This window comes from Amblyraja radiata, chromosome 4 (assembly GCF_010909765.2).
Source record: "Amblyraja radiata isolate CabotCenter1 chromosome 4, sAmbRad1.1.pri, whole genome shotgun sequence".
Lineage (NCBI taxonomy): Eukaryota > Metazoa > Chordata > Chondrichthyes > Rajiformes > Rajidae > Amblyraja > Amblyraja radiata.
Genome location: NC_045959.1, coordinates 43,852,554 through 43,880,099, shown reverse-complemented (window position 1 = coordinate 43,880,099; position 27,546 = coordinate 43,852,554). Strand labels below are relative to the sequence as shown.

At 44.1% G+C, this 27,546-nt stretch overlaps 1 long non-coding RNA gene across 1 annotated transcript in view; it reads left to right on the top strand.

Moving 5' to 3' along the window:
• The window catches only part of LOC116971710, a 39,742-nt gene that overhangs the window by 10,186 nt on the left and 2,010 nt on the right, over positions 1-27,546 (top strand). The window contains exon 2 of the long non-coding RNA XR_004411576.1: positions 27,053-27,130. This is a non-coding gene — a long non-coding RNA (uncharacterized LOC116971710). The remainder of the gene's footprint in view (positions 1-27,052; positions 27,131-27,546) is intronic.

Sequence of the window (27,546 nt, the reverse complement as noted above, 5' to 3'; positions counted from 1 at the left end):
CAGGAAGAAGCTTGTGAACCTCGTGTCCTGGTGTTGAGACAACAACCTTTCTCCCAATGTCAGCAAGACAAAGGAGATAGTGATCGACTTCAGAAAGTGAAGCGACACATATACCCAGCTTGCAATGATGGTGTCGAAGTAGAGATGGTTGAAAGCTTCAAATTCCAAGGAGAAAATATCATCAGCAACTTGTCCTGGACCACCCATATTGAACCAAGCGGCAAGAACGCACACCAACACCTCTACTTCCTTCGAAGGCTTAGGAAGTTCGGCATATCCTCAACAACTCTTACTAGCTTCTACAGATGCGCCGTGAAAGGCATTTTATCAGGATGCAGCATGACATGGTTTGGGAGCAGCTCCATCCAAGACCGCAATAAATTGCAGCAAAATGTGGACACAGCCCAGAACATCACACAAACCAACCTCCTTTCCATTTACCCCATTTACACATCACCCTGCCTCGGCAAAGCCTCCAGGATAATCAAGGAAGAGTCTCACTGCAGCCATTCCCTCTTCTCCCCTCTCCCATCAGGCAAAAGGTATAGAAGTGTGAAAACGCACACCTCCAAATTCAGGGACAGTTTCTTCCCAGCTGTCATCAAGCAACAGAATCATCCTACTAACAACTAGAGAGCAGTCCTGAGCTACTATCTACCTCATTGGAGATCCTCAGACTATCTTTGATCGGACTTTACTGGCCTTTATCTTCCACTAAATGTTATTCATGTTATTCCCTTTACCATGTATCTGTGCAGCATGGATGGCTGGATTGTAATCATGTGTTACCTCAGTACACCTGACAATAAACTAAGCTAATAAAATTCGCCATATATTTTACATCTTCCCCATTTATTTTAATCCCTCTTGAAGACATGGCAATAACTTGGGGAGATTTATATACCTTGCAGCTGATTGAAAATTACCCACTTCCATTACTATCTAAGATTACAACTGCCCCTTTAGTATTCTCCTCCTCACAGTAATTGTCTGACCTAATTAGACTTAATTGGACCATAGGGTTATTGTACAGAGAAATGAAGGAGTGCACAAATTTGTCCTTTCATTTACAAAGCTCTTCTCATAATGAGTGAAATCATCTAATTTATTAAAAAAAAGGCCAGGCCTTGTGGCAGTTGCATAGTTTTCTGGTAATTATCATTTTAACTGCAGAAAAATGCAACTATGTAGATGCAAGACATTGCAGATGCAGGAATATTTAGTCGAACACAAAGTGCTGGAATAACTCAATAGGTCAGGCAGCATCTCTGGAGGTCATGGATAGGTGACATTTTGGGATGGGACCCTTCTTCAGGCATCCATCCTGCAGCTATTCTCCTCTCCTTCAATGGCACTCGTGTCATTGTGTATCACCCATCTACCTTCGATTTTTCCAGCATCTGCAGTTCTTTCTTAAACATTTTGTCTACTCCACTGCAAAAGCTCCACAAGGTATGTCTGCTTTGAATAAGTTCTCCTCCTCTCTCCGAAGACAGTTTAGACTGTCTCCACCTCTTCCTTTCTTCCCCCCCCCCCCACATCAGTCTGAAGAAGGGTCTTGACCCGAAACGTCACCTATTCCTTCGCTCCATAGATGCTGCCTCACCCGCTGAGTTTCTCCAGCATTTTTGTCTACCCATCTACCGTTATCATTTTGGCATGGCCATTGACCAGAAGTTTAACTGGGACAATCATTTCAATATTAAGACCACATTATCTAGATACATTATGATGGCTCTCTGACCATATAGAGTTTGCCATCATTTACTTGCATGTACCCTGAAGTTTGCAACAGTGTGGACATTTTGGAGGTGCATTCCCTGCATTATTTATCTTTATCTTCCTTAGTATCTATGTGCTCTTTACATTCATCCTCTCACAGGTCAAAAATCTCATGCTGCATATTATTGGACACCACTACTATCCTCAGCTAGTTACCTTGCTATTGATGGGGATTCTCTGTCAATGTCTAAATACGATGAACTCAACATTTGTACTTCGTTCATTGGAAATGGGAGAGATGTTCTGGCCAGAGCTTTTGGCACACACTTCCTCTGGCAACTTGGGCGTGATGCTCAGAATACATTCCAAAGTATGTGTAAATGAGAAGGAAAGTTGAAGTAGAGGACCATGAAGAACAAAAGGGTGCAGAGTAGGCCATAGAAGGGAAAGGTCCCTATGTTCTGCCAGGAATGGGAGCTCTTTGGTGGAGGGAAATTGGGAATCACTTCAGTTGAGTACTTCTGTTCGCCTGTACCAACAATCTTTCCTAAGTTCACTCCTGGCCTTTTCACACTACCTCGGACTTCAACCAACACAAACACCAGCTTGTACATTTCTAAGAAATCATACTGCTTCATTTAGCTTCCAATTCTGCTCTCAGTATCCACTTCTGCCTTTACAATTAGTGCATTCCCTTCCCATACATGGCAATTCTAAGTCCTACTGTGCATACTATGATAGAATGTAACACAGGGCAGGATCAATGGCTTCAGAATGTACAAGTATCACTCAATTCAACAGCAATTCTTTTGACTTTTGGAGTTGCCTCTTGCTTCTTGGTCCATTTCCACTCTGTCATATGATCCTTGTGTGCAGATACTCACATTTGCTTAAAGATGGTGAGAAACATTCAAAGTAATTGAATAAGAGAGCTAACTGCTAGACTGGTTGAACGCAGCATAGCATGGCATTATCTTCAACTGGATGGCAGCATTCAGCCTTCATCTTATAACTAAAATTGACTACTACTGGGGCAGCAAATTTGCATTTTCTCAATCATATGCATGCTTCTTGAAATTATTGAAATTTCAAAATTTGAGCAAACATATGGATAGTAAGAATTTAGAGGGAAGTGGAAATTCAGGCAAATGGGACTACTGCAGAATTTTAACTTAGTTGGCCTGGATAAGTTGGGCCCCAGGGCATGTTTTCATGCTGTATGGCTCTATGATCATGATTTTACTTCGGAGTCACTTGAGTGACTACGTGAAGAACCCGCTCAGCGCGCATGCGCGGCATTAACGCCAGCAGTGCAACAGCGGCTGCAGCGGGAGTTAGGCGCTCCTGCTACAGAATGAAACGGACCGTCAGGTGAGTACCCTGAGGTCGGGTTTCTATTACAGGGGAGCCTTTTTCTGCTTGTGTTTTACAGGCAGAGAAAAAGGCTCTGGAACAAAACTGTCCCCCGTTCGAGGAGGAACGTTTTCCGTTGGGGAGGGGGGCAGCAACAGGCGGTAGGAGCGTTTACCCGGTGTTCCGCTATTCCCCGACACAGTGCCGAGCCCAGCCCGCTAGTACATGAGCAGCGGGCTGGATGCATAGCCACCCGAAGAGGCATCCGGCAGGTGTTTTTCCCGATTTCGGACGGGACGTCTCTCCACCCGCACGGGGGGAGAGAGAGCCGCCTGAGCCGCTGGAGCGGTTCTCGGAGCAGGTGCCTGCGAGACGCGCTGCTTGAGGGGCGCTCTCGCTTCTACAAGGCACAAAAGCTCTAGAAGAACCTGTCCCCCGCTCAACTCCAGCGGAGGAGCATTCCATTGCAGGGGGGGCAGCAACAGGCGGTAGGAACAATTACCGGGCGCACCACTATCCCCATCACCGCGCCGAGCCCAGTCCCGCTAGTGCCTGAGCTGCGGGCTGGATGTTTAGCCATCCGAAGAGGCATCCGGCCGGTGGCTTCCGACTAGTCGGAGGGGACGTCTCTCCACCCGCATGGGAGAGAGACAGCCGCCTGAGCCGCTGGAGCGGCTCCTGGAGCAGGAGCTCCTGCGAGACACGCTACGTGAGGGGCAGTCTTGCTGGAGAGTTCAGGCATACCCTCCACAGTGCCTAGGCACTGCCCATCGCTTCCTCCTTAGTGTGGTTAGCTTTGGGGTGACCAGGGCTGGGCTGGTCATGAAGAGGGGGTTGCTGACTGAAGAATTCGGGAGTATGCCAGGGGTGCAGGAAGAGCTGCTGGGTGTGTGTGGACCGCTACGTGGCTACCCCACATGCAGGAAGGCCATTAGAGCCTAAAAACTAACGGCCAGCGTTGACCACCTCTCCGACAGGCACCTACAGGAGCAGGTGGTTAATAAGGCTTAAAATGTACAGCTCCAATGAATTATAGTCCTTCAAAGTGCCGGCACTCATAGAAACATAGAAACATAGAAAGTAGGTGCGAGAGTAGACCACCAGGTCCGTCGAGCCTGCACCGCCATTCGCTCATGGCTGAACACTAAACAGACACACTTACCCACAAACAGTAGACACAAGACACAGAACACAAGACACTACCCTTCCCTTTATACCGCTATCACCCCTCTCCACCCCAAAAACCTCGTGATCTCCTGGGGGAGGCAAAAAACCGGATAAAAACCCAGGTCCAATTCGGGAAAAAAATCCGGGAAATTCCTCTCCGACCCCAATCTAGGCGATCGACACTTGTCCAGGAGATCACTCAGGTCTTACTATACTAACCATACCTAGGTCCATATCCCTGCCCTCTCCCCGTAGCCCCTTATCCCCTTGGCAGCTAAAAAACCATCTATTTTAGTCTTAAATATATTTAAAGTTTCTGCTTCCACTGCTCCCTGGGGCAGTGAATTCCATAAATTAACCACCCTCTGGGTGAAGAAGTTCTTCCTCATCTCAGTTTTAAAAGAGCCCCCCCTTATTCTGCAACTATGTCCCCTAGTTCTAGTTTCCCCGATCATTGGGAACATCCTCGGTGCATCCACCCGATCAAGGCCCCTCACGATCTTATATGTTTCAATGAGATCGCCTCTCATTCTTCTAAACTCCAAAGAGTAGAGTTCCAGCCTACTTAACCTTTCCTCATATGTCAATCCCCTCATTGCAGGAATTAATCTTGTAAACCTTCGCTGCACTGCCTCCAGGGCTAGTACATCCTTTCTTAAGTATGGACCCCAGAACTGTACACAGTATTCCAAATGTGGTCTCACTAATACTGTGTACAGCTGCAGCAAGACCTCCGTGTTTTTATACTCAATCCCCCTAGCAATAAAGGCCAAAACTCCATTGGCCTTCCTGATTGCTTGCTGCACCTGCATACTAACTTTTAGTGATTCATGTACTAATACCCCTAGATCCCTTTGCGTTGCATTACAACGCAGCTCCTCCTCATTTAGAAAATAACTTGCCCTATCATTTTTTTTCCCAAAGTGAATGACTTCACATTTATTAGTATTAAACTTCATCTGCCAAGTTGTTGCCCACTCACCTAGTTTATCTATATCCTTTTGCAGACTCTTCCTATCCTCCTCATCCCCTACTTTTCCTCCCATTTTTGTATCGTCCGCAAATTTTGATATATTACACTTGGTTCCCTCCTCCAAATCATTTATATAAATTGTGAACAACTGGGGTCCCAGCACCGACCCTTGCGGAACCCCGCTAGTTACCGGTTGCCATCCCGAGTATGAACCATTTATCCCCACTCTCTGCTTCCTATTTGTTAGCCAATCCTCTACCCATGCTAATATATTACCCCCAATTCCATAATTTTTTATTTTTAGCAATAGTCTTTTATGTGGCACCTTGTCAAAAGCCTTTTGGAAGTCCAAGTATACCACATCCACCGGTTCCCCTTTATCCACCCGGGTTGTTACTTCCTCAAAGAATTCGAGCAGATTCGTTAAACAGGACTTCCCCTTCACAAAACCATGCTGGTTCTGTCCGATGAAGTCATGTTTATCCAAGTGCCCCGTTAGTGTTTCTTTAATAATTGTCTCTAACATTTTACCCACCACCGATGTTAGACTAACCGGTCTATAGTTACCCGCTTTCTGTTTACTTCCTTTTTTAAATATAGGTGTTACATTGGCCATTTTCCAATCCACTGGGACCGTTCCTGCCTCCAGGGAGTTTTGGAAAATTATCACCAATGCATCCACAATCCCCACCGCTATCTCCCTCAAGACCCTTGGATGTAATCCATCAGGCCCAGGGGATTTATCCTCCTTCAGTCTCATTAATTTCCCTAATACCACCTCCTTGGTGATCTTAATAGTATTTAGCTCCTCCATTCCTACCGCCCCCTGTTTATCCAATGTTGGAATATTTTTTGTGTCTTCTATGGTGAAGACTGATACAAAATACTCGTTTAATGCCTTTGCCATTTCCATGTTCCCCACCAACAACTCTCCAGTCTCACCCTCCAATGGACCAACGTTCACCTTAGCCACCCTTTTTCTTTTTATATAGCTATAAAAACTCTTACTATTAGTTTTTATGTTGTTTGCTAAATTCCTTTCATAGTCTATTTTCCCCGTCTTAATTAATCTCTTAGTTATTTTTTGCTGACCTTTAAATGCTTCCCAATCCTCTACCCTCCCACTATCTCTGGCTACCTTATATGCCCTTGCCTTCAGCCGAATACTATCCTTTATAGTTTTACTGAGCCATGGCTGACTGTTCTTACCCTTACCCCTTTTTTTCTTCATAGGAATAAATTTTTCTTGAAGGTTATACAGTAGACCCTTAAACGTACACCACTGCTCATGTACCGTCTTATTCTTGAGTCTGCTATCCCAGTCAACTTTGATCAGCTCAGTCCTCATACCTTCATAATCCCCCTTATTTAGACTAAGCACCCTAGCCTGAGTTTCAACCTGCTCCCCTTCTATTTGAATATGGAATTCGACCATATTGTGGTCACTTGTTCCCAACGAGTCCCTAACTATGACATTTTTAATTAATCCTGCTTCATTACACAGGACCAGATCCAAGATTGCCTCCCCCCTTGTCGGTTCTGTGACATACTGTTCTAGGAACCCGTCTCTAATACATTCTATAAATTCTTCCTCTAGTCTACCCTGCCCAGTTTGGTTTGCCCAATTAATATGAAAATTGAAGTCCCCCATGATTACAGCAGTTCCCTTTTTACATGCGTCAACTATTTGCAGATTTATGTTCTGACTAACAGCGTCACAGCTATTTGGAGGTCTATAAATTACACCCACTAGTGTTTTTTTCCCCTTGTTATTCTCTATCTGTACCCAAGCTGTTTCACTATCCTGATCCTTCAACGCAATATCCTTCCTCTCTATTGCCGTTATTCCCTCCCTTATTAAAAGGGCCACCCCTCCTCCCTTTCTTTCCTGTCTATCTTTCCTAATTGTCGAGTACCCCTCTATATTTAACTCCCAGTCCTGATCCCCTTGCAGCCATGTCTCCGTAATGGCCACGATATCATAACTATATATACTTAATTGCACCGTTAATTCATTTATCTTATTACGAATACTCCGTGCATTTAGATAAAGCACTTTCAGATGATTTTTACTACCCTTCCTTTCCGTTTTTGCCCCTTTTACATCTAGAGCTTTATCTTCACACATTCTGTCTCCTGTCACATTTTGACTTTCCGCTTCCCCACTGATACCCTGCTCTAGATCCTCTACCCCTGCCGTTATTACCCCCCTTGATACCTCCCCCCCGCTACTTAGTTTAAAGACCTCTCTACTGCCCTAGTTATATGATTTGCCAGGACCCCAGTCCCAGCACCGTTCAGGTGAAGTCCGTCCTTACAGAACAGATCCGCCCTGTCCCAGTACTGGTGCCAGTGGCCCAAGAAACCAAACCCATTATTCCCACACCAGTCTTTGAGCCACGCATTCAGCTTTTTAATTTTACGTACCCTCGCCGATTTGGCCCGTGGCTCAGGTAGCAATCCGGAGATCAGTACCCTCGAGGTTCTGCTTTTTAATTTATTCCCTAACTGCTCAAACTCCTTCAGCAGATCCTCCTTCCTCGTCCTTCCTATGTCATTGGTCCCCACATGGACCACGACCACTGGATCCTCCCCCTCCCACTGCAAATTTCTCTCCAGCATCGCAGAGATATCCTTAACCCTAGCACCGGGTAGGCAACACAGCCTTCGGGACATGTTCTGCTGGCCGCAGAGAACCTTATCTACCCCCCGAATAATACTATCCCCTATCACTACGGCATTTCTTCTAACTCCCCCCTCTTGAATGGCCTCCTGATCCACGGTGCTGCAGCCAGGTTGCTCATCCCTCCCACAGCCCCTGATCCCGTCCTTACATTGAGTAAGAGCCTCGGTCATGCTCGTCAGGGACAAGGGCTGTGGCTCCTGCCGCATCTCCTCCTCCACACTCAACAGCCAAATCTGGGGGCACGTCGGGACAAATACTCGGACCAGGAGCTGATACTGCAGCGGATCCTCAGGCTCCTGACGTCAGCCATCACACCATTTGCTCGTTTTCTGTGGACAATACGGAGATGACCACTAACTAACAAATCACTCTCGCACTGTTGTGCAACACGCAGAGCGAGATAAATTACCTCCGTATATAAATAATAAGACCTGCCCTAAATCCCGAATTTAGGTTGTGCTAAACCCCAGCCACTGAGTCAGCCTCACTGCTCTTTGGCAAAAAACCTCATGGGAATAAAAACTTTCGGCCTCATGAGGGCAGGCCCCCGGACGAGCAAACCCCAAAAATACAATACCCAAGCGGCAGCACCCCATCGCGTCCACCAGTCGACGTCTACCATATGGGACTGGTGAAAGCTCGGGGACCGCATTTTTTTATGCCCGGGAGTCTTTTAGACCATGGCCCAGAGCAGGACCCCATGGAAAATGCGCCACCCCCCAACATCACTGCCACATCAGACAACGCGCCAGACTCGCTGGTCTGGGAAGAGACAGAAGAAATGCCCATATCCATGGAGGTAGGTGGGTCTGGTGCCTACAAGAATATGTAAAATAAGGAATCTAATTTCAAAGGATACTTTATGGCAAGCATTGGCCTCAAATATGCTTACTATTCAGTACCCATTCAAAAGGATCTACGCAGATACCTAAAATTTACCTGGATGGGGCAACTATGACAGTTAAAGCATTACCCCATGGGGCAACGTCAGCTCAAGGTTATTCATCAAGATACTAAAAGCAGCCCTGGCAAAACTAATAAGAAGACCATGGAATTGGCTATGTCAGCTGTTTTTCAGCTACAAAACAGTTTTCGAAACTTTGGGGTTTGTTTTACATCCAGATAAATCAAAGTTGAAGCCATCCACTATCATGGACTACTTAGACTTCACAATTAATTCAGTCCATATGACTGTAACTTTGCCAAAAGACAAAACGGTTGAATTGGCACAATTATGCCACAATTTAATGGTCAACGAGCAACCAACTATTCGACAAGTAGCAAGAGTAATTGGGAAAATGGTAGCAGCATTCCTGGCTACACAATTCGGACCATTGCATTATAAAATCTACAAAGAGCAAAGGTACAGGCATTAAAATATCATGCAGGTCATTATGATCGGGTCATGAAATTACCCACTGAAACTATAACAAAACAGTTGGCATAGTTTCAGCCCTATCATTATCTAACAGGTGGTAGATGGACTAACCTAAAGTCATCATTACTACTTACACGGGGCATTAATTATTTAGCGATGTTGGGTGCCTTTTATGGATTAAAAGCATATACATCAAATACGCATCACTGCATGTACGGTTACAAATGGATAATACTACGGTGGTGGCCTACATTAACCATATGGGAGGCATAAAATCGTTATCATGCGACAAATTGGTCAACACAATTTGGCAATGGTGTGTCAAAAAGACATATTTGGCTGTCAGCAACTTACCTATCAGGTAAGCTAAATACAGTGGCAGACACCAGGTCACGCAAATTCAATGACAACATCGAATGGATGTAAAACCCAAAGTATTTGCAAAAATTATCAAGCTATATGGCACGCCAGATATCGATTTATTTGCATCAACGCTAAATCACCAGATACCTATGCATGTCGCTTGGGAACCAGACCCAGAGGCAGCAGCGGTAGTAGATGCCTTCACGCTGGATTGGGGAAATTCCTTCTTCTATGTTTTCCCTACCTTCTGCCTCATCAGTCAGGTACTACGAAAAATACAGATGGACTCTGCATCAGGGTTGATAGTACCCGACTGGCCTACACAGCCATGGTTCCCAGTACTGCATGACATGTTTGTTGAAACACCGATGGTATTCCCCAGTGACCCAGAGTTGATAACTCACCCGGTATCAGGCATAAGCCACCCATGCCATGAGAAAATCAAACTCATGGGTTGCAGGGTTTTAAACAGACCTTATCTGGAACTGGGATTGTCAGAACAAACCATCAACACCATGTCAGCATCCCTTTCGAACATCCACTAAGAAGCAGTACTTAACCAGCATCAAGAAATGCGAGAAGTACTGCCTGGAAACAAGGACCACGTACACAACAGCAACAGTCACCAACGCACTGGAGTTCCTGGCCTACCTACACCACAAAGAGGAATCAGCTACAGTGCCGTCAACACAGCAAGGAGTGCCCTGTCTGCTTATTTGAAACCAGCACCAGGACAACAGCCGATGGGATCCCATCCACTGGTGGTCAAATTAATGAAGGGCATCTATAACATCAAACCCCTAGACCAAGGTATACCCATTTATGGGATGTCAGTGTGGTCCTGACGTACCTCAGGGGATGGCTACCAGCCAGATCCCTCAGCCTCAAACAAACTACCCTGAAAACGCTCATGTTGAAAAACCTCATGGCCGGGTAACGAGCCAAACCATTGCAAGATGGCTCAAGCAGGTACTAAAGGCTGCCGGAATAGACCAACCTTTTTCAAATCTCATTTCTCCAGGGCAGCGTCTACATCAACGGCCGAAAGAATGGACGTACCGGTTGACCATATTCTGACGACAGCAGAATGGTCGAGGGAAACGACATTCAAAATTTTTTACAATAAGCCGTTGACGAAACCTGACTTGTTTGCAGAAATTTTTTACAAACTGCAAATATTTAATTTAAGCCCAGGGGAGCAATTTAATTTGTTATTGTTACTAAATACCATTTTTGTTTCTTAAAAAACAGATTCATTGGTTGGTTACGATAACACACTTCCTCCCTCAAGAACTTCGGCAGTGAGTGAAATAAAACTGTTACACGGTTTGAAATCACAGAGCTTTGAAGACTTCACGTAGTCACTCACGTGACTCCGAAGTAAAATAGTAAGATTAAACGAGAACTTACCAGTTTGAAGTTTGATCTGTATTTTATGAGGAGTTACGATGAGGGATTACGTGGCCTCCGCTCCCACCCTCATAATACAGGTCAAACTGATAACTGATGTCTCCTTTTCTTTACTATGTTTACTTCAATAACTGTGCCTATCTGTGATTCCACACCGCTGCTTGGAAGTATGCCGCGCATGCGCGCTGAGCGGGTTCTTCACGTAATCCCTCATCGTAACTCCTCATAAAATACAGATCAAACTTCAAACTGGTAAGTTCTCGTTTAATCTTACTATTCTACACCATCTAGACTCTCCTTGTTTTAGTCATAGAGTCATACAGCATAGAAACAGGCCCTCTGGTCCATTAGCCCAATTTCCCCATGTTGACCATGGTGCCCTATCTACACCATTCACACCTGCCTGCATTTGCCCAATATCCTTCTAAACCTTTCCTCTCCATGTACTTGTCAAAATGTTGTTTAAATGTTAAAGTACCTGCCTCAAATACTCCCTTTGGCATATCGTTCCATTCACCCATCACCCTCTGTGTGAAAGTGGCACCTCTCAGGTTCCTTTTAAATCCACTAGGGGGCCATCTCGTGACCAAAAGACAACACTGACCGCCACTTTGTGTCCGGACGGTGGACAGGGCGAGGAAGTGCAGGGTGTGGAGGAGGAGCCTTCCGACGGTCCACCTCACACTCAATGATCCACCTCACTCTCGACAGTCCACCTCACTCTTGACAGTCCACCTCACTCTCTTTTTTTAACAAAAAAATAATTTTATTTAACTATTTACAAAAACTACACACAAAAATACAAACAAACCCACCACCATAATACAAAATAAACATGTATTCTTAAATATTATATAACTATTTCCTCGTCCTTATTGAGAATATCCTCCACCCCACGCGGTGCCCATTGGTCCCGGATATCCTTGGAGCCCGTGGATAGTGCACAGTATCTATCCAAAACAACCCGGACGTAACCCCGGAAAAGGGGGAGGTAGCCGGCTCGGGCAGAGGCCTCTTCCGCCTGGCGCCATGACTCGCGGATGGCCAGCTTGGCCAGGCCTAGGAGCAACCCAACCAGGACATCCTCGGCCCTACCTTGCCCAATTATGAGGATGGTGGGTGGAAAATTCAGCCAGAGGCAAGGAGCAACCCCTTTGGTAACCAGCTTTTCACAACCAAAAGGCAACACCGAAAGCAAAAACAGGGTACTGATTTAGGATGATCAGCCATGATCATATTGAATGAAGGTGTAGGCTCAAAGGGCCGAATGGCCTTTTCCTGCACCTATGTTTCTACGTTTCTATGTACAGGTTTGTAGGTTAATTGGCTTGGTATAAACATAACTAGTCCCTAGTGTGTGTCGGAAAATGTTAATGTGCGGGCTAGGTGGGCCAAAGAGCCTGTTCCCACGCTGTGTTTCTAAACTAAACTAAACTAAACATTATGTATATCAGAAATTCCTTACTGATGAGGCAAGTGGGTAAGCTCCATGCATAGCTTCACTTGCATTTCATTCAACGTCTGTTGTTAAGGATAAATATAAGTGCTGGAGTATCTCTGTGTTTCAAGTAGCAATTCTGGAAAATTGTTCACACCATTGGATTGTAAACTACCCAAGCGGAATATGAGACTTTGTTCTTCCAGTTTATGTGTGGCCTCACTCTGACAATGGAAAAGGCCCAGGACAGAAAGGTCAGTACAGGAATGGGAAGAGGAGGTAAAATGGTCATCAAGTTGGAGATCCAGTAAGACCGAGAGCAAGCGACCGTCAAAATGGTCGGTAAGTCTACATTAGTTGTTGCCAATGTACAGGAGAACACATTGGGAATACCAAATGCAATAGATGAGGTTGGAGGAGGTGCACATGAACCTCTATCTCACCTGGAAGAAACTGCTGGGATCTCTGGATGGAGGTGAAGGAGGAGGTATAGGGACAGATGTTACATCCCTTGCGGTAGCAGTGGCAATTACCTGGGGAGGGTGTAGTTTCAGCGGGAAAGGATGAGTGAACCAAGGAGTTGTGGAGGGAGCGGTCTCTGCTAAAGACTGAAAAGAATGGGGATGGATAATGTGATTAGTGGTGTGATCACGTTGGAGGTGACGTAAATGTCAGAGGATGTTGTTAATGATGTAAGAACATAACTGACTTATTCTGCCTCTGATAATGCTCCATAACAATGTGGTGTTATAGGGTACAACTCTTCTTGGAAATAGCCAGTGGCAATATCAATGGTAAAGCTTTCCCTAATGCAAATATGGATCAACAAATCCATAATAACCTTATTTCTCACCACTCCGGCTGTGCCTCATTAATAATCACGTATAAAAAGGTATGTTGTGTTGCATGTCGATTAATAAACCATAATCCATTAACTATTAAGATTACAAAAAGGAATATAATTTAAAACCCATGGCAAGGTTCTGGATGAGATTGGTGTCATTAATGTTTTAATTATGCTAACGTTAGTCTAAGCAGGTCTGCCTGTAATATGTACTGAAATCTTGTGTCATAAAATGGTTCTTACATGGTTCTTACACCTCACGCACATACTGCACTTTATAATGGTAACATTCTATCCAATAAATGGAAGATAATAAAAAGGGACAGAAAGAAACAGAACAAGGACAGAAATTATGACATCTTATGTATGATTGAATTCTTTGCTTCGGTTGGACCATGGTCTAATGGAAATTACTTTTCTGCAAATTAACATTTTAAGTAAATTATTTGGAGTATTCATTGATTAAATGTAAAGGTTGATGGAACTTGTAATGAGTATTGTCGTTACAATAGTGTGATTTACTTCTGTTTCCATTTGAAAGAGGCCTGCAGAAACAATAATTAAAACAAATGGAAATTGCATCCGATAGATTCCAAAGTAAAAGGATAACAACATTGATTTACAAATGTTGAATATTGACTGAAGTAGTTGATTGTGTTGTGAGGATGAAGATTAAAGTAAATTAAATGCTTTTTTCTACTTAGTGCAATAGCACACATTCTAAATTAGGATAACATAAATGATTAAACATTTCCATGGCTTCTTACAAAGCTTCCAAATGTACAGTAATGACTTTGGCCTCTGTCTCATAAGATAAACAATGTCAAAATAACACAGAAATTATCTAGCAAAGAAAATCGTGTGAAATTTATTTTCAATTACGTGCAACCTTACAATGGATTATCTGAGTTCTCTAGTGTTTTTGAGGCTACCACAGATACCAATTTCATTTGCCAAACCGAGAACCAGTTTATTCTCTTCTCCCATTTTTGATTGACTATAGGCCCACCTTCAACAGCATAATCCCAACCAAACTCATCTCCAAACCCCTGGACCTAGGAGTTAACAACCCCCTCTGCGATTGGATCCTTGACTATCTGACCAATAGACCACAGTGAGGATAGGGACAAAGCATCCCCCACAATAATTCACAACACTGATCCCCTTCAAAGATGCATTCTCAGCCCCTTACAGTACCCGGAGTAGAAACTCATCACCAGTCTTACCAAGGATCCCAACCTGAAATGCCATCTATTCATGTTCTCCAGAGATGTTACCTGACACGATGAGTCACTCCAGCACTTTGTGTCTTGTACTATACTCTTTATGCACTTACAACTGTCCAGCCAAATCCTGCTTTAACTCCACTTATAAGTTTGCAGATGACGCCACTATGGTGGGCCAGATCTCAAACAATGGCTAAACAGAGTACAGGAAAAAGATAGAGAACTTAACATAGTGTCGAGTCAACAATATCTCTCAATGTCAGTAGGATGAAGGGATTAGTTATTGACTTCAGGAAGCAAGGAGGAGCACAGACCCAGTTAGTGCTGAAGTAAAGAAGGTCAAGAGCTTCAGGTTGCTAGGCGCAAATATCACCAACAATTTGTCCTGGACCAACCATATTGAAGCTGTAGCCAAGAAAGCACACCATCCCTTTTGGGATGCATCGCATCCTGGTTTGGCAATAGCTCTGCTCAAGACCGCAAGAAATTGCAGTTTTATAGATGTAACTCAGTTCCTCACACAGACCAGCCTCCACACCTTTGATTCTATTTGCACTTCACCTTGCTTCTGAAAAGCAGTCAACAAGCATGGACTATTTCACCTTGGCCATTCCCCCTTCTCCCCAATAATTTGGGGGAAATCAGATCAAAACCAAACTGTGGTTTCTATTTTTTTTAAAGATGGTAAAAGTGATTGTCAAGCTATTGGAAAATCTTACCAGTTCACACATATCAAAATTCTGTACCAACTTGGGAAAACTCTATTGGGAAGACAATGATATTTAAATGAAATTAAAATGAAGTTTCCTGCCTGACCCGTGTGTCCTCTACTGCAGGCTGAGTAGTATGTATAGAAGTCGCAGTAATGTTTGAATGCATCTTGGCTCCTTAGTGTAAAACATTTTACACCAACAACCATGCCAGTTTAGTTTAGTTTAGTTTAGTGATACAGCGTGGAAAAGGCCCCTGTCAGTCCATTGAGTCTGCACCGACCATCAATCCCCGCATACTAACACTATCCTACACACACTAGGAATAATTTTACATTCATACCCAGCCAATTAACCTACAAACCCAAAGAAAGACCCAAAAAGCTGGAGTAACTCAGCGAGAAAGGCAGCATCTCTGAAGAGAAGGAATGGGTGATGTCTTGGGTCGAGACTCTTCTTCTCAGTCTGAAGAAGGGTCTCTATCCGAAATGTCACCTATTCCTTCTCTCCAGAGATGCTGCCTGTCCTGCTGAATTACTCCAGCTTTTTGTGTCTATCTTCAGTTTAAACCAACATCTGCAGTTCCTTCCTACAACCTACATCTTTGGAGTGGGCATGTAAATTACAGATCCAGGTCTCCCCTGAAGTCAGACTATATTCTTCAAGATGCAACAGAGATCACTCGTGAGGAATTTACACCCATTGATTTTGGTTCCAATTGTAGAAGTGTGAATAATATCAAGTCTAAATCCTTACACAATGATCCAAAGATATGTATGGTAGAACATGGTAACTTGTTTGTTGGGATGATAATCTCAGTTGGAAGAGGACCAAACTGAACAATCGTTTAGTCTGAACTGGATCTGAACTTTGTAAAAAGTAAACAAAGCTCCTACTTTGAGTTTACTGTTGACTTTTGATTTAGTTCTGGGCTTAAGCATTAGACACATGTTTCTCTTTCATTGGGTCTAATGTAAAGGTGATTAAAACTACAGATGTAAAAAGTAGATGTTGATAGAAGTTAAACAGTTTGGAAATTTCACACAACACAGACATCTATGGCAGATCCCAAGAGTTCTCTCATGTCAGTAAATTAACCCATCAATGGTGAGTGGTGCAGATCTGCCAAACATTCGATTGCAGCAGAGTTTGAAAGCTTAAATGGGAAAGAAAATTATTCAGGATACAAACTACTTTTTGCTCATTTGGTCCATATCACTTCAATCCTGTCCTATCCATGCACTCGTTTCTTAAATGTTGGGATAGTCCCAGCCTCAACTCTGTCTACTGGCAGCTTGTTCCATATTCCCACCACCATTTGTGTGAAAACTTTACCCCTCAGATTCCTATTCAATCTTTTCCCCTCTGGTCCCTCCACCTTAAACTTAGGTCCTCTGGTGGTAAGCTGATATTTTGATACTTTCTTATGATATAGAGGCCATTTGGTCCATCAGGTCCATGCCATCTCTTAAAGCATTCCAATTGGTCCCATTACCCCACTTATCTATCCCATTACCATGGGTAGAAAATTGGTTGGCAGACATGAAACAAAGAGTGGGGATTAACGGGTCCCTTTCAGAATGGCAGGCAGTGACTAGTGGGGTACCGCACTATTTACAATATATTTCAATGATTTAGATGAAGGGATTCAAAGTAACATTAGCAAATTTGCAGATGACACAAAGCTGGGAGGCAGTGTGAACTATGAGGAAGATGCTATGAGCATGCAGGGTGTCTTGGACAGGTTCGGTGAGTGGGCAGATGCATGGCAGATGCAGTTTAAAGTGGATAAAACTTTAAAAAATATATATAATAAATGTAAGGTTATCCACTTTGGTAGCAAAAACAGGAAGGCAGAAATTGTGTCAAGTTGGGAAAAGGGGAAGTACAACGGGATCTGGAGGTCCTTGTTCATCAGTCAATGAAAGTAAGCATGCAGGTACAGCAGGCAGTGAAAAAAGCGAATGGCATGTTGGCCTTCATAACAGAGGAGTTGAGTATAGGAGCAAATAGGTCCTTCTGCAGTTGTATACGGCCCTAGTGAGGCCACACCTGGAGTATTGTGTGCAGTTTTGGTCCCCTAATTTGAGGAAGAACATTCTTGCTATTGAGGGAGTGCAGCGTAGGTTCACAAGGTTAATTCCCGGGATGGCGGGACTCTCATGTGCTGAGAGAATGGAGTGGCTGGGCTTGTATACTCTGGAGTTTAGAAGGAAGAGACATATTGAAACATATAAGATTATTAAGGGTTTGGACATGCTAGAGGCAGGAAACATGTTTCCGATGTTGGGGGAATCCAGAACCAGGGGCCACTGTTTAAGAATAAGAGGTAAGCCATTTAGAACGGAGATAAGGAAACACCTTTTCACACAGAGAATCGTGAGTCTGTAGAATTCTTTGCCTCAGAGGGCGATGGAGGTCAGTTCTCTGGATACTTTCAAGAGAGAGCGAGATAGGGCTCTTAAAGATAGCGGAGTCAGGGGATATGGGGAGAAGGCAGGAACTGGGTACTGATTGGGGATGATCAGCCATGATCACATTGAAAGGTGGTGTTGGCCCTAAGGGCTGAATGGCCTACTCCTGCACCTGTTGTCTATTGTCTACGTGTCTATTTTAACAAACAAAAGGATATCATTTTTTTTTATCCTTTGAAGCAGAAATCCAGGACAATGACAATGCTACTTTTGAGCCAACAATTGTGTTACTAAACAAATATGTGTAGTTATTTCCATCATTAACTTCAATTCAAACTCAGAAGTTTATGGTGAGTGCTATTTAAATATCTCAAACGTTTCCAGGCTACTTTTTTATAAATAAACGAGGAAGACAATCGGTATCTTGCAGTCTGAAGGTATTTACGGTCAATTTCCTGGACATGCTTTGAGGAATGTAGAAGAAAGTCTATTGGGATGATATGTATTTCCAATTTCCTTGAACACTAGCTTGTTAGTAATAAAAATATTAGAGAAAGAAGGTTGTATTATCAGATGAGCAGGTTGGAAGTAACAGTTTAAGTGATGAAATCTGCAGAATAATGCCTATCCTGTGTTAGAAAATTGAGGGACATGTGGGAGTGCAATTGAATGGACCTGGGCACGTAACTGCAGGACTATGATGAAATATTCTTTACGTTTGATGAATGCAGTTTCAATTATCCAGACACAGTATCCCATTTCCGTACAATCCACTATCTTCGAATTTCCTTCATCACCAACACACTGTACCTCCAATAAGTACCAGACTAAGTGGGACCCGTTAGGTCCCATGTTCATCCGGGAAGACTGGTCCCCCAATGCAATATTCCACCTCTCCACCAATTCCAATATTGGTGGCCAGTGGGAGGGGGAGTGGAGGGCTTTCTGGAGCGCTAGTATGGGTGTTGTGGGCTGAAGGGACTGGTTTCAAGAGTGCTAGTATGGACATTGTAGGCCGAATGGATTCTTGGGCTGGCAGCTCAGTCACTCAAGCCTGGTGTGTTGGCAGCTCACTCACTCATGGCTGGTGGGCTGGTAGTTGACTCACGGCTGTTCCTTGAAATTCCATTTCAAGCAGGGTGCAAGGCCACCAAATTCAAATGCAGTTTCATGCCATTTCAAGCAGGGTGCAAGGCCACCAAATTCAAATGCAGTTTCATGCCATTTCAAGCAGGGTGCAAGGCCACCAAATTCAAATGCAGTTTCATGCCATTTCAAGCAGGGTGCAAGGCCACCAAATTCAAATGCAGTTTCATACCATTTCAAACAGGGTGCAAGGACACCAAATTCAAATGTAGTTTCATACCATTTCAAACAGGGTGCAAGGCCACCAAATTCAAGTGCAGTTTCATACCATTTCATGAAGGGTGCAAGGCCACCAAATTCAAATGCAGTTTCATGCCATTTCATACAATTTCATGCAGGGGGCAAGGCCACCAAATTCAAGTGCAGTTTCATACCATTTCATGAAGGGTGCAAGGCCACCAAATTCAAATGCAGTTGAAACCACCACAAAACCACATAAAACACCACAAAACCACATAAAACACCACATAACAACCACGTAAAAACCATGTAAAAACCACACACAGTTCAGTAGACATTCAGTGTGTTCAGTTGGTTCACAGCTCAGACAGAGAGTTGTGTCCTCTCTCTCCCCCATCTTGCAAAGACTGAGCCACGCCCACACTTCCATGTTTTATAGTCCCTCCCCCTCCCACCAGAAGGGGCGTGGCCTTGACAGGAGAGAGAATCTCAACATTTTTTAAACACTAATAACTGTTTTATTTTTCATCGATGGGAAAAGTCCTCTGCACCTGATGAGCGTAGAGGGACTCTGAGTAAGAAGGCAAAAAATCACAGCAATGAGTGGCAGCGTTTTTTCTAAAACCAATGTACAGTGCAAACAGGAAGTGGTCAAGTTTAGACTTTTTAATTATAAGCTTTTTCAAACCAACCACTGCCACCTTTGCTGAGCTTTTTTAAACCAACCACCACCACCACCTTTGCTGAGCTTTTTCAAACCAACCACCACCACCACATTTGCTTAGCTCTTTCAAACCAACCACCACCACCACCACATTTTCTTAGCTTTTTCAAACCAACCACCACCACATTTGCTTTTTCAAACCACATTAAGGGCACTCATAGGGCAATAAAACCGCTCACAGTTTAGTAGACATGTGTTCAGTGTTATTCACAGCTCGGACTGAGAGTCGTGACCTCTCGCTCCCCCATCTTGCAGAGACTGAGGCTGTCCACACTTCCGGGTTTTATATTCCCTCCCCCTCCCACTGGAAGGGGCGTGGCCTTCATGGTGTGATTGACAGGCGAGAGAATCTCAACATTTAAAAAATATTAATAAGGTTTGTTTTTCATCGATGGGAAAAATCCTCTTATTGTGCGCAGCAGAGTGGGACTCTGAGTAAGATGGCCAAAAGTCACAGCCGTAAGTGGTAGCGTTTTTTCTAAAATCAATATGCAGTGCAAACAGGAAGTGGTCAAGATTTGAGTTTTAATTATATAGATTTACACCACACACACGGCAGTTATCCACCCAGGACCCTCCAAATGCACTTCCCGAACCCGTGACCCTCGTTTCTAAAAAGGGCAAAGCTTTCACAGGCACCATAACAAAACAAGCCAGGCTGAAGGTAACTCTGATTGTGTCGCCCGCATGATCACATCACTAACTTTGCTCATTTGACTCATTTGCACTCAGCCTCAGCCATTTCCTTACCAGTCTGCCAAATTGGCCCCTACCAACCTATTTTCACCTCTGCCATGTCCTGATATTGTCCTCCAGATCTGGCACCTTGGACATGTATTACTGTTCCTTCATTGTCACCAGGTTGCAGCCCAGACCATCACACAAACTAACCTCCCTTCCATTGACTCCATTTACACCTCACGCTGCCTCGGCAAGGCCACCAGCATAATCAAGGATGAGTCGCACCCTGGCCACTCCCTCTTCTCCCCTCTCCCTTAAATGGGAGGTAAAAGGTAAAAAGTATAGAAGTGTGAAAACGCACACCTCCAGATTTAGGGACAGTATCTGTTGTCAGGCAACTGAACCATCCCAGCACATCTAGAGAGCACTCCTGAGTTACTATCCACCTCATTGGAGACCCGTGGACTATCTTTGATCGGAGTTTACTGGACTTTATCTTGCACTAAACGTTATGCACGCTATTCCCTTTATCATCTACAGTATCTGTACATTGTGGATGGCTCGATTGTAATCATGCATTGTCTTTCCACTGATTGGTTAGCGTGCAACAAAAGCTTTTCGCTGCACCTCGGTACACGTGACAATAAACTAAACTCAAACTCAAACTCAAACTCCTATCAGTTCAGACCCCTATCCTGGGAAAATTCTGATAATGACAATAAACTAAACATAACTCAAATCTTGGAAATCCCTCTTCAATATCTTGTGTCATTATCTTAGAAACATAGAAACATAGAAATTAGGTGCAGGAGTAGGCCATTCGGCCCTTCGAGCCTGCACCGCCATTCAATATGATCATGGCTGATCATCCAACTCAGTATCCCGTACCTGCCTTCTCTCCATACCCTGTGATCCCCTTAGCCACAAGGGCCACATCTAACTCCCTCTTAAATATAGCCAATGAACTGGCCTCAACTACCCTCTGTGGCAGAGAGTTCCAGAGATTCACAACTCTCTGTGTGAAAAAAGTTTTTCTCATCTCGGTTTTAAAGGATTTCCCCCTTATCCTTAAGCTGTGACCCCTTGTCCTGGACTTCCCCAACATCGGGAACAATTTCCTGCATCTAGCCTGTCCAACCCCTTAAGAATTTTGTAAGTTTCTATAAGATCCCCTCTCAATCTCCTAAATTCTAGAGAGTATAAACCAAGTCCATCCAGTCTTTCTTCATAAGACAGTCCTGACATCCCAGGAATCAGTCTGGTGAACCTTCTCTGCACTCCCTCTATGGCAATAATGTCCTTCCTCAGATTTGGAGACCAAAACTGTACGCAATACTCCAGGTGTGGTCTCACCAAGACCCTGTACAACTGCAGTAGAACCTCCCTGCTCCTATACTCAAATCCTTTTGCTATGAATGCTAACATACCATTCGCTTTCTTCACTGCCTGCTGCACCTGCATGCCTACTTTCGAGTCTGAAGAAGGGTTTCGGCCCGAAACGTCGCCTATTTCCTTCGCTCCATAGATGCTGCTGCACCCGCTGAGTTTCCCCAGCAATTTTGTGTACCTTCGATATTCCAGCATCTGCAGTTCCCTTTTGAACACTTTGTCTACTCCACTGCGATATCTCTTCAAGGTATGCCTACTTTGAAGAAGTTCTCCTCCTCTCTCCGGAGACAGTTTCACAACCTCCTCCAGTCTGAAGAAGGGTTTCGGCCCGAAACGTCGCCTATTTCCTTCGCTCCATAGATGCTGCTGCACCCGCTGAGTTTCCCCAGCAATTTTGTGTACCTTCGATATTCCAGCATCTGCAGTTCCCTTTTGAACACTTTGCCTACTTTCAATGATTGGTGTACCATGACACCCAGGTCTCGCTGCATCTCCCTTTTTCCTAATCGGCCACCATTTAGATAACAGTCTGCTTTCCTGTTTTTGCCACCAAAATGGATAACCTCACATTTATCCACATTATACTGCATCTGCCAAACATTTGCCCACTCACCCAGCCTATCCAAGTCACCTTGCAGTCTCCTAGCATCCTCCTCACAGCTAACACTGCCCCCCAGCTTAGTGTCATCCGCAAACTTGGAGATATTGCCTTCAATTCCCTCATCCAGATCATTAATATATATTGTAAATAGCTGGGGTCCCAGCACTGAGCCTTGTGGTACCCCACTAGTCACTGCCCGCCATTATGAAAAGGACCCTTTTACTCCTACTCTTTGCTTCCTGTTTGCCAGCCAGTTCTCTATCCACATCAATACTGAACCCCCAATGCCGTGTGCTTTAAGTTTGTATACTAATCTCTTATGTGGGACCTTGTCGAAAGCCTTCTGGAAGTCCAGATACACCACATCCACTGGTTCTCCCCTATCCACGCTACTAGTTACATCCTCGAAAAATTCTATAAGATTCGTCAGATTCGTAAATCCATGCTGACTTTGTCCAATGATTTCACCACTTTCCAAATGTGCTGCTATCCCATTTTTAATAACTGACTCTAGCTACCCGCCAATCCTCAGGAACTACTCCAGAATCTAAAGAGTTTTGAAAGATTATTACTAATGCATCCACTATTTCTGGAGCTACTTCCTTAAGTACTCTGGGATGCAGCCTATCTGGCCCTGGGGATTTATCGGCCTTTAATCCATTCAATTTACCCAACACCACTTCCCGACTAACCTGGATTTCACTCAATTCCTCCAACTCCTTTGACCCGCGGTCCCCTGCTATTTCCGGCAGATTATTTATGTCTTCCTTAGTGAAGACGGAACCAAAGTCGTTATTCAATTGGTCCGCCATATCCTTGTTCCCCATGATCAACTCACCTGTTTCTGACTGCAAGGGACCTACATTTGTTTTAACTAATCTCTTTCTTTTCACATATCTATAAAAACTTTTGCAGTCAGTTTTTATGTTCCCTGCCAGTTTTCTTTCATAATCTATTTTTCCTTTCCTAATTAAGCCCTTTGTCCTCCTCTGCTGGTCTCTGAATTTCTCCCAGTCCTCTGGTATGCTGCTTTTTCTGGCTAATTTGTACGCATCATCCTTCGCTTTGATACCATCCCTGATTTCCCTTGTTATCCACGGATGTACTACCTTCCCTGATTTATTCTTTTGCCAAACTGGGATGAACAATTTTTGTAGTTCATCCATGCAGTCTTTAAATGTCTTCCATTGCATATCCACCATCAACCCTTTTAGAATTAATTGCCAGTCAATCTTGGCCAATTCACGTCTCATACCCTCAAAGTTACCTTTCTTTAAGTTCAGAACCATTGTTTCTGAATTAACAATGTCACTCTCCATCCTAATGAAGAACTCAACCATATTATGGTCACTCTTGCCCAAGGGGGCACGTACAACAAGACTGCTAACTAGCCCTTCCTCATTACTCAATACCCAGTCTCAAATAGCCTGCTCTCTCGTTGGTTCCTCTACATGTTGATTTAGATACCTATCCCGCATACTTTCCAAGAAATCCTCTTCCTCTGCACCCCTGCCAATTTGATTCACCCAATCTATATGTAGATTGAAGTCACCCATTATAACTGTTTTGCCTTTGCCGCACGCATTTCTAATTTCCTGTTTGATACCATCTCCAACTTCACTACTATTGTTAGGTGGCCTGTACACAACACCCACCAGCGTTTTCTGCCCCTTAGTGTTTTGCAGCTCTACCCATACCGATTCCACAACCTCCAAACTAATGTGCTTCCTTTCCATTGTGTTAATCTCCTCTCTAACCAGCAACACTACCCCACCTCCTTATCCTTTCTCTCTATCCCTCCTGAATATTGAATATCCCTGGATGTTCAGCTCCCAGGCTTGGTCACCCTGGAGCCATGTCTCCGTGATCCCAACTATATCATAATCATTAATGGCTATCTGCACGTTCAACTCATCCACCTTATTACGGATACTCCTTGCATTGAGACACAAAGCCTTCAGGCTTGTTTTTACAACGCTCTTACCCCTTATACAATTATGTTGAAAAGTGGCCCTTTTTGATTTTTGCCCTGGTTTTGTCTGCCTGCCACTTTTACTTTTCACCTTGCTACCTATTGCTTCTACCCTCATTTTACACCCCCCTGCCTCTCTGCTCTTGTACCCATCCCCCTGCCACATTAGTTTAAATCCTCCCCGACAGCACTAGCAAACACTCCCCCAAGGACATTGGTTCCATTCCAGCCCAGGTGCAGACCTGTCCTGTTTGTACTGGTCCCACCTCCCCCAGAACTGGTTCCAATGCCCTAAAAATTTGAATCCCTCCCCCTTGCACCATTTTTCAAGCCACGTATTCATCTGCAATATCCTCCTATTTCTACTCTGACTGGCCCGTGGTACTGGTAGTAATCCAGAGATTATTACCTTTGAGGTCCTACTTTTAAGTTTATCTCCTAACTCCCTAAATTCATCTTGTAGGACCTCATCCCTTTTTTTACCTATATCGTTGGTGCCAATATGCACCACGACAACTGGCTGTTCACCCTCCCCCTCCAGAATGTTCTGCAGCCGTTCAGTGACATCCCTGACCCTTGCACCAGGGAGGCAACATACCATCCTGGAGTCTCGTTTGCGGCCGCAGAAACGCCTATCTATTCCCCTGACAATTGAATCCCCTATTACTATTACCCTTCCACTCTTTTTCCCCCCCTCATGTGCCGCAGAGCCACCCATGGTGCCATGAACTTGGCTGCTGCTGCATTCCCCTGATGAGCCATCTCCCTCAACAATATCCAAAATGGTATACCTGTTTAGGAGGGAGATGACCACAGGGGACTCCTGCACTACCTGCCTACTGCTTTGCTGGCTATTGGCCACCCGTTCCCTTTCTGTCCTCTTACCTTTTACCTGCGGTGTGACCAACTCGCTGTACGTGCTATCCACGACTTTCTCAGCATCGTGGATGCTCTAGTATGAATCCAGCCGCAGTTCCAATCGTTCAATGCGGTCTGCCAGGAGCTGCAGCTGTACACACTTCCTGCAAACGTAGTCACCAGGGACACCGACCATATCCCTGATCTCCCACATGTTGCAGGCTGAGCAAACCACGGGGCCAATCTCCACTGACATATCTTACTCCCAAATTAACTCTATATTAAATATTAAAAAACACAAAACTTTATCCTTTAAACTTTACTAATAAATACTAATAAATACTGTTCACTCAACTCCCAGAATCCTTAACTCCCGGAATCCTTAACCTGAAGGCAGAAATGTAAAAATGTAAACCCGGTCCTCTTCCACCAATCAGAGGCTTCCACCAGACTCCTTCTCTGGAACGTTGCCGATTTTGGTGTCAGGTCTCTGGGCCTCTGTGAAAGCAAGTCCTGCGATGTATTTTATACTTACAGCGCAGGTACTCCTCCCCTCGCACCAACGGCTCCCAGGGCCTCTTTGAAAGCAAGTCCCGCAATGTATTTTATACTTACAGCGCAGGTACTCCTCCCCTCGCACCAACAGCTCCCTGGTAATCTTCACGAGGATGGCAGCAGCTCTAGAAGATGTTTCCCTGGATGTATTCAAGAGAGAGTTACATTTGGCTCTTAGGGCTAACAGAATCAAGGTATATTAGGAGAAAGCAGGAACAGGGTTCTGATTCTGGATGGCGGTGCTGGCACGAAGGGCTGAGTGGCCTACTCCTGCACCTATTTTCTATGTTACTATGTTTCTACTAACTCAACAGGTCGGGCAGCAGCATCTCCGGAGAGCATGGATGGATGGATGACGTTTTGAGTTAGGAACCTTCTTCAGACTGAAAAATGGTCCTGACCCGATACGTCGCCTAGCCAGGTTCTCCAGATATGCAGCCTGTCCCACTGAGTTACTCTTGTACTCTGCTTCTTTTTTTTGTAAACTAGAACCTGCAATTCCCTGTGTGTTTCTATTCAACATTTTAGTAAGAGATTTTCAAGTTTGATACTTTCAGGAATGATCTCTTTGTGCCTTTGGTAAATCTATTTTTCTGTAATCAGAAAACCCCTAAGGTCCCTGTTAAGAATGGTTAAACAAAAAAGATTTTAGTACTGAGGGCAGCATAGTGGTGCAGCGGTAGAGTTGTTAACTTAGAGCGTAAGGGACCTGGGTTTGATCCTGACTATGGATGCTGTGTGTACGGAGTTTGTTCGTTCTCCCTGTGACTGCATGGGTTTTCTCCAGGTGCTCTGGTTTCCTCCCACACTACCAAGACGTACAAGTTTGTAGATTTATTGGCTTCTGTGAACCGTCCCTTGTGTGTAGGATTGTGCTAGTGTACATTAACACACACTAGGGACAATTTTACATTTATATCGTTAGTCAATTATCCTACAAACCTGTACGTCTTTGGAGTGTGGGAGAAAACCGATGATCTCGGAGAAAACCCACGCTGGTCACGGGTAGGACATATGAACTCCCTACAGACAGCACTCTTAATCAGGATGGAACCCGGGTATCTGGCGCTGAAAGGCAGCAACTCTACCCCTACGCTACTGTGCTGCCCTATTGAAAATTTAATCTTGAGGACCCCTATTGAGAAACATTGCCATATACATTTACACACTGGTAATGATCCTAGATAAATATATTCTATTATTTCATATCTTTTATTCCTTTATTAAATTACAAACCTGAATTGTCGTTGTAAATTCCTTAGCTTTGTAGCCAGTCAAAGAATGCAACAGACATGAGATGCAAGCGCAGTTACAACTCATTCTTCCGTCAGTCTCCAATGGTAAGTTTTGCTGACTAAATCAACTTTGATAGAAAATTAATTAAAAGAAAATTATTGATTGATTCTACTTATTGATTAACATATTTTGATTGGCCATACGTGCAAAGTTGAACTTGTTATTATTTAATAAAATTTAAGATGGTCAACTGCATGAATCCTCCAGTTGCAGCTTTTAGCAGCCTTTGAAGGCAGTCTGGGCAGGGAGCATATACGTTGTCATGATAAGCTGGCTAGTGGCCACACAGATAACCGAACAGGAAAGAACAGAACTGCCTGATCCATCCTGGTGAGGGAAACGATACGAGAGTTAGTTGCATTGATATTATCAATGTACTCGTGTCGGACACAATACTACATGATGGCACGGTCAGAATTTGTACTGTGCAATTCTTATGAAGGTGAAGTAATTTTCTCAG